General features: G+C 34.2%; 1 pseudogene; it reads left to right on the plus strand.

Moving 5' to 3' along the window:
* Window positions 1-12,230, plus strand: part of LOC127901873 (uncharacterized) — a 47,440-nt pseudogene that overhangs the window by 24,670 nt on the left and 10,540 nt on the right.

Genomic DNA, 12,230 nt, shown 5'->3' on the forward strand with positions numbered 1-12,230 from the left:
CGCTCTCGTTAGTCTGGCCCATTTATTGTACATACTGTTTTTACACATGGGGCAATTGAAATTAAGGATCCAAAGAACGGTGTCACGTTTAAAGTTAATAGTCAAAGATTAAAGCCATATCTAGAGTACCAACCACATGGAGAAGACACCGAAATAAATTTGAGTGACCACCAAATTTGAATTGATTTTTTTTTCCTCTTCAGTGATTTGATTTTTTCTTTCTTTCTTTCTTTATATTATTCTTTTGCTAATTGAAATTATTTTTGCATAAGTGTGTTTGTTTAACTATTAAGTTTTCTCTTATAATTTTTAATCATGAGTACCTTACTTAGACCGTTCCTCCTGAACATTCTTAAACCACTTCAACGTGTCAAAACTCATCTCAAAAGACAGATTCAATTTTGTAAAACACATCGCATTTGGGCTATACAGCCACCAGAGTTAGTAGCCTATGTTGAGGGTTTGGAAAGCCAACTCAAAGACATTAAGAGAAGTGTTTACGACATCCAGTTGGAGCTTGAGGTAAATTCAATAAGAGGACGATTTTAATTTTCTTTGTGTGTTTTAATTTGTTTTTCTGTTTGTGTGCTTTAGTTTGTTACCCCGGTGAAGTGGCGGATAACGGTACTCCGTGACAATCAAGTCGGTTACTTCAGTTTCCCATAATAATTGACATTCTAGCGAAGCTTCACAAGCAATTCCCTTCACTTCCTCAGAATGCCCTCCTTACGATCTATAAATCTCGGTCCGAACGCATGCGATTACTCATGAGGAATAACATACCTGCTGACATCCGTTGGTTAATCGAGGCTAAAGTACGATCAGCAGGTGAGTTACCTCCAAAATTTATTGCATACATGCCTGGTTGTGGTAAAGGAAATTATGCAAGAAAACGACGAGCTCGAAGAATTTCTGTTGCTTGTCATAAGTGTGCCAGAATGAGTTGTAATAAAAACCCATGTTCTTTAGGAATGGTGTCTGATAACAGGGAAGATAAAATTCAATTCATTAGGGATGGCTTGAATAAGGAGTCATTGGATGATATCCTTTTGTCTCTTGAAACGCATCCCAGTGGATATGTGCAAGGAGCGATTCTCCAGTTATGGCCATTATTCTAGAAAGAGCATGCACGATATAGTCTCGGGAATCTGACTATAAATGACCATGTTTGCCAGTTTATAAGAAAACTGGATGGGAAGCCTATCTTCGACCCATAGAGGGTGTTCAAGCCGTTTCTGGATGTAAAACCAGAGGAAGATGTGAGCCACAGTCGCAACTACCTGTAAATATCCTTTCACTTTACTGTTATTTTATTTCACTATTGTTTTATTGTGTGCATTACTGTATTTAATAATTTTATTACTGTTTACTTTTCCTTATTACTGTTTGCTTTTTCCTTTTTACTGTTTTCTTTTTGACTCGCGAGCCACGTGCTTTACGCGTTATTTGACACTGACATGTTACCTCATACACATCTGTGACCCACTGTCACCAAGACCCTTAAATGTGATTTTTTTTTGTTAAGCACTCACAAATTGTTTTTTGAGAAGTATCCCAATGGCAGCTACTCCAAATAGAGAATTCAAGAACATTTGTGTGCTTTCTGGATTTAACTATGGCAAACATAAAGAGTTCGTTGAGGCAGCCATAGATCTTGGTCGAAGCATAGCAGCAAGAAAATTACACTTGGTGTATGGAGGAGGTAATCGAGGGTTATCAAAAATGGTCTCAGAAGCAGCTTTTATCAGAGGAAGTCAAGTGTTAGGCATCATCCCAAGAGTCCTAAAACCCTTGGGCAGTTTGTCTGACTCATCGACTGGAGAAGAGTTAGTCATCTCAGGTATGCAAAAAAGAATAATTGAAATGCTTAATCATGCTGATGCTTTTATTTTCCTTCCAGGAGATCTTGCAACCCTAGAGACATTTATCACACTAGCATCTTGGGCCCATCTGCATATCCACCAGAAACCCATCGGTTTGTTAAATGTCAATAACTTTTATGATGACTTTATCGCATTTCTTAACCATGCAATAAAAAACTATTTCATTCCCTCTAATACGAAAAAACTCTTTATTTGTGCTCACACTGTTAATGAGCTACTTGATATGTTACAAGCTTATAGACCGGAGCCAGACCCCTGGACCTTTGTGTTGGAGCATCCAAATAATGATGGTAACGGTAGCAGCAGTAAGAAGTATAAATTAGATTTAACTCTTCGCCTGTAAATATTTTTTTCTGTGTTGCACCACCCAGGTGATGTCTTCTAAACTCTACTTCTTTCCTTTCAAACATTGAGGACAATGTTTCGTTCTGGTTGGGGGGAGGGAATAGTCAACAATTGTGGAATCTTGGTTAAGTTTTTACTGATTTTTTGCTCTAGAAACTAACTGTTGCTAACTTTTTGTGTTGAAAATGGCTGAATATGGAGTGTAGTTACTCTAGAAATGCATCTTCATCGTTTGAAAAAAAAAACAAAAAAAATTCAAAAAAATAATAATTCAAAAAAATATTTAGACATTTTCTTTTTCTTTATTAAGTTTTGATGTTCATTTTTCTTCTTCTTTTTTAATTTCTCCTCTATAAATATACATTTTTTTAGTCGAAGATGGCTGAATATAGAGTGTAGTGCCTCTAGAAACGCATCGTCTTAGTTAAAAAAAACATTTCTTTTTCTAATTAATTTTTCTACATCATTTTCACATTTTTGCATGCATATTTTCCTTTCATGCTTAGAATAGGTTGGGGGGTAGAATGTTGTTTAAAAAAAAAAATTGTGTGATTTGTTTTAATATTGGATGACATGATTAATTTCAAATTTTAGCATTTGTATTATCTTTGGTCCTAAGTGATGTTACACTATGTTTGCTACTCTACAAGTTGATGTCGGAGACAAATATGAGTTGTTTGAAGGAATGAACATGTCATAAATAAGTGCCAAGTGAGTTGTTGAGCCTATTATTTTCTTGGAGAGTAACCCTTTTGCCCATTCTCTATACAGCTTAGCAGTTTATTATTTTATACACGATCTCTAGATTTCTTTTGAGTTAACCCTAAAAAAAATGTAAAATAAAAAAAAAGAAAAAAAATGTGTGTTACTACATTGGGAGACCCATCTAACTAATAGATATGGATGATTATTTAGAGCCCTAAAAGACGATGGAAAGGCCATCTTTGATCCGTTTGAGCCTTTCTAGCCATCCCTTTTATTAAATATCCATAGTTAACCCTTTTGAGCCTTTAAAAAAAAAAAACATTTTCTTTGTCAACTTATCATCTTGACCCACTCCGATTTGGAGTATTACCCGATGTCTTATAAGTTCCATCACCTATTTACGTTTGAGAAAAATGTAAATAATTATTTTGTTCAGTGAAGATATGCCAAACAAAAGAAAAAAAAATGTTGTTTCAAAAAAAAAGAAAAAAATAACAATAAAAGGTGAAATACACCTTGCAACTTCAAAAAAAAAAAATTCTCTTCATTTTTTTCTCAAATATACACTTTGTTTTCTTATTTCCTTTCTTTGTTAGCCATGTCCTTAGCCTACGTTACGTCCTAATAAAAGTCCTTCTTGATTTTAGGGAACTATAGTGTGAAGTAGAAGCTAGTTATATGGGCTAAAAAGATGTAGTGGTGCATAATAAAAATAAATAAATAAATAAATAAAAGAAAAATAAAGATAAATAAAGTGGGTTGACTATCATTTTTGTTTGACTTGAGATTATATTATTTCTAAGCTGAGTGCATATTTCTTTTATCTTGGTGAGAGCATGTGATATCACTTCTTTATTATTTTCTCTCTCAATTACCATTCATTGGAGTGACTATTTTTATTGGGTTTAATTTCTTTGTGAGAGTGTCACTACTTCCAGTGAGATTTTGGGGTTTGACATGTCATTCTTGAAAGTAGCTATGACAATCTACTTGGTTGATTCATGTGGATGGTTGATGTGGGTGTGATGTTTCTTTAGACTGGAGATAATGCTTATACTTTTATTTGATTGCTATCATTAATCTGATTGAATAAACACCAGTGTTCCTAAAAAAAAAATCATTTTGGATTTGAATTTCGTTTTCGCTTTATTTGCTAGGGACTAGCAATAAGCTGGTTGGGGGTGTGTTGAGTGTTAGAAAATATATATTTATAAAGGAGAAAATCATCTTTTACATTTCAAGTTTTACTAACAACCTTTACTTTTATGTATTTAAGCTTCTTGCAATTTAATTATGTGTGTTTGATTTTAATTAAGTATTTTATGTATTTTAGGGGCATCATGGTCATTTCACAATAAACGAGAGATCAGACGGCAAAACGGACATCACTTTTGAACTCAGGACGTTCGAAAACCTTAGGAGGAGCATAAAAGGAAAAATAGCACTATTCACATGCACGGTACTATTCACGTGTACGGTACTGTCTACGTTACTGTTCATGACACTGTTCATATAGACGGATCGATGACGTGGCATTGACCAATTATGTGGCATTGACTGATGAGGTGTCACGATCCTGTTGGGCTAAAATTCTTATGTACTGTTGATGGTAACGTGGCAGCATATCAATGGTCGAAAAATCTCGCGTACGGTACATGCATCACACAGGATTATTTTCAACCAAATTGCGTCACTGTTCAACCCGGGTCAAACCGTGTTACTGTTCATCCGCGTGGTCAAACCGCGTACTGTTGACTGATGATGTGGCGCAATCCTGAGCGTCTAAACTGTTTTTAATCCGATAGCCATGATTTACTCCATGTATCTATAAAAATGGGGCCTCTCCCCCCTAATTTGATAGCTCTGAATCCATTTTTGGATCCATTTTCTGTAATTCCTTCTCCATCTTGTATTTTTTATGTATTTTAATAAATTCCCATTTTGCCCCTAGTTTAATTATGAGTGGCTAATTTTCTTTCAAGTTTGGGTTGAAGGTGAAGTCTCAACATGTGTCATGAGCTTTATTTGGTAAATTTACTTTCTCTTCCCCTCTAATATTTGTGGATGTTTTGACTTCTCGTCGACAAATAATACTTATCTTGTCTAGTACCGCCTTGGTTTCACCGGCCCCCTAGTACAAGGTTATTATTATTTGGCACGATAAGCACTTAGCACCATATTGATTAGAGCGTAGTTCATGAGGTGTGGATTCCCCCCTCATGATTTAATTGGCATTAATAATGAATATTTAACCCATGATGCATGTTGATACGGATCCAGATACCCAAGTACGTCATCTCAATAGATTTCTCTTCAATTTATTCTCGTCATTTCAATTCCAATTTTAGAATTTATTCACGCCATTTCAATTCCAATTTTAGGATAATCGTAATCATTTTCACCACAAATCCAACCACCCATTTACAAAATTAATTCTACACACAATTAAAATCCACTTCCTCGTGGGATCGACACTCGTCACCATTAGTTTATTCTACAATAGATTCGTGCACTTGGGAGTTCAATAAAATTTGCACAACAGAAACCCTCTACCAATGTTGAGATAGGTTTAAAGAACTATTTAACATTTTCCCACACCACAGTTTCGAAACATGAAGATTAATGTCTTATTTCTACGAGTGATTAACATTCTAAGGTAGATAAGTCGTTGAAATGATGTGTAATGGTGAGTTTAGGGATAAAAGTCTTAAAGATGCATTAGACTATCTTGACTATATAGCAGAGAATGCACAACATTGGGATACAGTTGGTTCTTATGAGTCATCAAGTAAACCCCAACCATCTCCATCTTGTAGAGGCATGCATAACCTTAGGGAAGACCATGATTTTCAAGCCAAATTTGCATCTTTAGCTAGAAAATTCGAAACATTAGAGTCGAAAAAGAATGATCATGTAAAGTCTGTTCAAAATATTTCATGTTATGTTTGCGATTTTACTAACCATTTTACGCAGGACTGTCCAACCTTACTAGCTTTGAGGGAAAGTTTGCACGAACAAGTAAATGTCGTTGACAATTTCAAAAGGCCAAATCCAAATCCATACTCCCAAACTTACAACTCTGGTTGGAGAAACCACTCAAATTTCAGTTTGAGAAATGACAGTCATGCACAACCTTCACAACCAATTCCTCCACGTCAAAATTTCCAAAACCCCCAGAGTTACCAACCATATGTCTCACCACCAAGAAAAAATTTAGAAGACACATTGCATTCGTTTATTGAAAAACAAGAGTCGATCAATAACCAAATGATGCAAACCTTAACCAATTTGACAGAAACTATCTCCAAACTTACATCTGCTCTGACCATGCATGAAAAAGAAAAGTTTCCTGCTCAACCTGAACCAAACCCCAAGAGTCAACAACATCCTTAAATGGGAAATTCAGGAAACCAAAATATGAGTCAAGTCAAATCGGTTATAACTCTTCGTGGTGGTAAAGTGGTCGAAAAACACATTGTGAACTCTCGTGAAACTAGTAAATATTCAATTTCATAAAATAGGGAAGAGTCTATTGATCCTTTAACCCATGAAGAAATAACCAACTCTCCTCATGTACCCTCATTTCCTTAAGCACCAATCAAGCCAAAGAAATCAAACCACAGTCCAGAAATTTATGAAGTTTTTAAACAAGTAAAGGTCAACATTCCTCTACTGGATCTTATTAAACAAGTGCCTTCTAGTGCAAATTTTTTTAAAGATTTGTGCACAGTGAAAAGGAAACATAAAGTGCAAAAGAAATCTTTTCTGGCAGAACAGGTAAGTTCCATTCTCTCAACCAATAGTGCTTTGAAATACAGGGATCCTGGTTGTCCAACTATTTCTTACATTATTGGGGATCGTAAAATTGGACATGCTTTACTTGATCTTGGTGCTAATGTTAATTTGCTTCCTTACTCAGTGTACCAACAACTCAACCTCGGTGAGTTAAAACCAACTTCTACCACTCTTTTACTTGCTGATAGATCGATTAAGGTTCCAAAAGTAATAATTGAAGATGTATTAGTCCGAGTCGATAAATTCATATATCCTGTAGATTTTATTATTTTGGAAACGGAACCAATTGCTAATGAATGCAAACAAATTCTAGTTATATTGGGTCGACCATTTTTAGCTACTGTTAATGCTTTGATTAATTGCATGAATGAATTAATGAATTTATCTTTCGGCAACATGACATTAGAACTCAATGTGTTCAACATGTGTAAACAACCCCACCACCAAGAAGATGATGATAATGAGAATGAGGAGATTGATCTCATCGATCCAATCATTGAGGAACACATTAAGGATGAGAATTTTATAAACTCTATAGAAATTTATTTTGCTGGTTTTTTTCAATCAAGTAAGGAATTAGATTGTGATATTGCTAACATATGTTCTACACTTAATTCTATACAGGTACTTACAGGTGACAATGACCAATCAAACTTTCAAGATACAGTACAACCTGAAGAACCAAATGAAGAGGAAGCACCAGAACTTGAATTAAAGCCCTTACTGGAAGAATTGGAGTATGTCTATCTTGGGGAACAACAAACTTTTTCGGTGGTAATTTCTTCCCAACTCACACACGATCAAGAAGGTAAGTTGTTATCTATACTAAAAATGCATAAAACTGCATTTGGTTGGACCTTAAAAGACATAAAAGGCATTAATCCTTTAATTTGCACACAACGAATACACTTAGAGGAAAATACCAAAACAACCCGTCAACCACAAAGAAGACTAAACCCTCATATGAAATAAATGGTAAAGAATGAGGTCCTTAAACTACTAGATATAGGAATTATTTATCATATCTCTGATAGTAAATGAGTAAAGCAAATACAAGTAGTACCAAAGAAATCTGGAATAACCATTGTAAAAAATGAAAAAGGTGAACCAATCCCAACACGAATTCCATCTAGTTGGCGCATGTGCATTGATTATAGAAAATTAAATAATGCCACTAGAAAAGATCATTTTCCCATTCCATTTCTAGACCAAATTCTCGAAAGAGTAGTTGGACATCCCTACTACTACTTTCTTGATGGCTACTCTGGCTATTATCAAATCCCTATAGCCTTAGAAGACCAGGAAAAGACAACATTCACATGCCTATTTGGAACATTTGCATTTAGGAGATTGCATTTTGGACTTTATAATGCTCCTACAACATTTCAAAGGTGCATGCTAAGCATTTTTAGTGACATGGTTGAAAATTGTCTAGAAGTTTTTATGGATGATTTAACTGTATTTTGTAATTCTTTTGATACATGTCTTGATAATCTAGAAAAAGTTTTGGAAAGGTGCAAAGAAAAAGGACTAGTTTTAAACTGAGAAAAATGTCATTTCATAACCACTTCTGGAATTGTCTTGGGCCATGTTGTATCTTCAAAAGGAATTGAAGTTGACAAAGCCAAATTTGAAGTCATTTCAAAATTATCCTCACCAAAGACAATTAGAGAAGTTCGTTCCTTTTTAGGACACTCAGGATTTTATCGGAGGTTTATAAAAGATTTTAGTGTCATATCTAGACCACTTTGTAACCTTTTAATAAAAGACACAACTTTTGAATGGAATAAAGATTATCAACAAGCTTTTGACAAAATAACTACTCTTTTGACATCAACACCAATAATGCAACCCCCTAATTGGTCTTTACCTTTTGAGCTAATATGTGATGCTAGTGATTATGTCGTTGGCACTGTTCTAGGTCAAAGAAAGGAAGGTAAGTCCTTTGTCATCTATTATGGAAGTAGAACTTTAAATAGTGCTAAAATGAATTACACTACAATTGAGAAAGAACTACTTCTTGTAATATTTGTGTTGGATAAATTTTGTTCGTATTTAATTGGTTGATCCATTATTATTTTTTCTGATCATACTGCTGTGAGATATTTAATGTCAAAATAGGATGCCAAACCAAGGTTGATATGATGGATTTTGCTACTTCAAGAATTGAACTGGACAATCAAGAATTTAACTTGACAATCAAGGACAAAAAGGGCGCTGAAAATGTTGTTGCAGATCATCTTTCAAGACTTACGAATGAGTCTTCAATTGAAACAACACCCATCAATGATTCTTTCCCTGACAAATTTTTATTTTCTATAAACAAAATGGCTTAGTATGCTAATATTGTTAATTATCTTGCAACAGGTGAAATGCCATGTGACTGGAGTTCCCAGAACAAGAAGAAATTCTTAACAGAAGTGAGAAGCTTTTACTGGGATGATCCATACATGTTCAAGTACTGCTCTGATCAAATTTTTTGAAGATGCATACCAGACGACAAGATAAGTAAGGTCATTCAATTTTATCATTCTGAAGCATGTGGTGGCCATTTTTCTTCAAAAAAAACATTTGCAAAAATATTGCAGTGTGGATTTTATTGGCCTATATTATTTAAATATTCACATGTATTCTGTAAAATGTGTAAGAATTGTCAAATGGTAGGGTTTATTTCAAAGCGAAACATGATGCCTTTAAACCTCATCCTTGTCATTGAAATATTTAATTATTGGGGAATTGATTTTATGGGCCCTTTTCCATCATCATTTGGATTTGTATACATTTTGGTTGCTGTTGATTGTGTTTCAAAATGGCTCAAGGTAATTCCTTGTCGGCACAATGATCACAAGATTGTGATCCGCTTTTTAAAAGAAAATCTTTTGAGCAGATTTGGAATATCTCGAGCCATTATTAATGATAGAGGTAAGCATTGTAATAAGCCATTTGAGTCCTTAATGAAGAAAATTGAAATTATACATAAAGTTCATACCCCTTATCACCTTCAAACAAGTGGTTAAGTTGAATTAGCAAATAGGGAGATAAAATAAATTTTAGAAGAGACAGTTAATCCAAACCGTTAAGATTGGTCTCTTCGACTAACAGATGCACTTTGGGCATATTGTACTGCTTTTAAAACATCTTTAGGAATGTCACCATATCGGCTTGTTTATGGAAAATCTAGCCACTTACCAGTTGAATTTGAACATAAATCATTTTGGGCCATTAAAGCTTTTAATTCAAATCTTGATGATGCTGGTAATGTGTGTAAATTGTAAATAAATGAACTTGAGGAATTAAGGAATGATGCATATGAGAATTTCAGAATTATTATGGCAAGAACCAAATTTTTTCATGACAAAAGAATTTTTTGGAAAATATTTGAAATTGATCAAAACGTGTTGATTTATAATTCTCGTCTTCATTTATTTTCAGGGAAGTTAAAGTCAAAGTGGAATGGTCCATTTGTTGTAAAAAAAGGTGTATCAATATGGAGCCGTAGAAATTAAGAATCCAAAGGATGATGTCACATTTAAAGTTAATGGTCAAAAATTGAAACCATATATGGAATACCAACCATGTGAAGCAGATACCGAAATCAATTTGAGTGACCCACCAAATTTAATTAAGCCTTTTCATTTTAACTTTTTGTGAATTTGATTTACTGTTACTTTATCGTTTGAATTGTTTGATTTTTTTTCTTTTTCCTTTTCCTTATGTCTTGAATGAAGTGCATTGTATTGTTTTTAATTGCGTGTTGTTCGACAATTGTGCTTTAGCTCACCAAATTTTTATACTTGCCATAAGTACCTCCATGAGAAGTTTCCTTTTCGATCATCTTAAAGAACTTTTACATGTAAAATTTCATCTGAGGAAATTGCTCCGGTTTTGTAAATCACATCCTATTTAGGATCTACAACCACCAGAGTTAGTATCCCACGTTAAAGATCTAGAAAGACAACTCAAGGAAATAGAGGATGATATTTATAATCTGCAATTGGAACTGGAGGTAAATTCAATAAAAGGACGAAGGTGAGTTATATTCCTTGTGTGTTTTTGTTTTATTTCGTTGTTCTTCTTCACTTTTGATTTGATTTTGCAGATTTGATTCGTTTTGTTTTTATTCACTCTCCCATATAAATGGTGGATAACGGTACTCCGTGACTTTTTAAATTGGTATTCTCAGTTTCCCACAATAATTGAAACCTCAATGTCAAGCATGGAAGAAATACAATGAAAATTGCATCAACGTTTTCCTTTTCTCCCTCAAAATGCTCTTAAGAAGATTTACAAATCTTATTGTGAACGACTGTGTTTGTTAATGATCAATGGGATTCTTGCTGACATTCGTTGGTTAATTGAAGCAAAGGTCTGATTGGCAGGTGAGCTTTCTGATCCATTCATTTCCTACATGCCTAGTTTTGGTAAAAGTACATTTGCTAAGAAAAGAAGAGCTAAGAGACTTGGCTCTTAATGTTCTCACTGTATAAGACTAGCTTGCAAAAAGCCACATTGTAAAACTTTAGAAATAGTTTCTGTAAATCATGAAGATAAAATCAAATTCGTTGAGTCGCATGAGTAAAGAAACGTTAGATGATATTTTACGATCTCTTGAGACGCATCCGATCGAATATGTTCAACATGAAATTCAAAATTTATGGAAGCTGTTCCAAAAGGAAAGTGCATAGTTTAGTCTTGGGAATCTAACTCTAAAAGACCATGTTTGCCAGTTTATAAGAAAATTGGATAGGAAGCCTATCCTCGACCCATAGAGCACGTTCAAGTCGTTACTGGACGTAAAACCAGAGGAAGATGTGAGCCACAATCACAGCTACCAGTAAATATCCTTTTATTTTACTGTTCTTTTATCTTTTGCATTATGATTATTATTGTATGTCTTTTTTTTTATATCTAATCACTGTTTGCTTTTTCTTTTCATTGTTTGCCTTTGAATTATTAAGGTAAAAGTTTCATACGTCATTTGACAAACACACCACCCATTTACAGATGTATATCATTATGTCCGTCACCAAGTGCTAGGTATCATTCTAAAAGCCTTAAAACCTTTAGGATGTCTACCAGACCCACCAACTAGAGAAGAGTTACTTGTCTCAGGTATGTAAGAAAGAATATCTAAAATGTTAAATCATGCTAATGCTTTTATTTTCTTGTCAGGAGACCTTGCAACTTTAGAGGCGCTAATTACATTTGCTTCTTGGGCCTATTTGAATATCCATAAAAAAACCTATCGGTTTGTTAAATATTAATTTTTATGATAGTTTAATAAGATTTCTTAATCATGAAATAAAAAATTATTTCATTCCATCCTCAGCAATAAAACTCTTCATTTGTGCTCCTACTACTAATGACTTACTTGATCTTTTGCAAGCTTACAAACAAGAGCCAGATCCCATGACTTTGGCGTTGGATTGGCCAACCGATGATGATGGCAGTAACTCTCGTAAAAAGTGTGAATTATATTTAACTCTCGGTTTGTAAATATTT

Source organism: Citrus sinensis, chromosome 4 (assembly GCF_022201045.2).
Source record: "Citrus sinensis cultivar Valencia sweet orange chromosome 4, DVS_A1.0, whole genome shotgun sequence".
Lineage (NCBI taxonomy): Eukaryota > Viridiplantae > Streptophyta > Magnoliopsida > Sapindales > Rutaceae > Citrus > Citrus sinensis.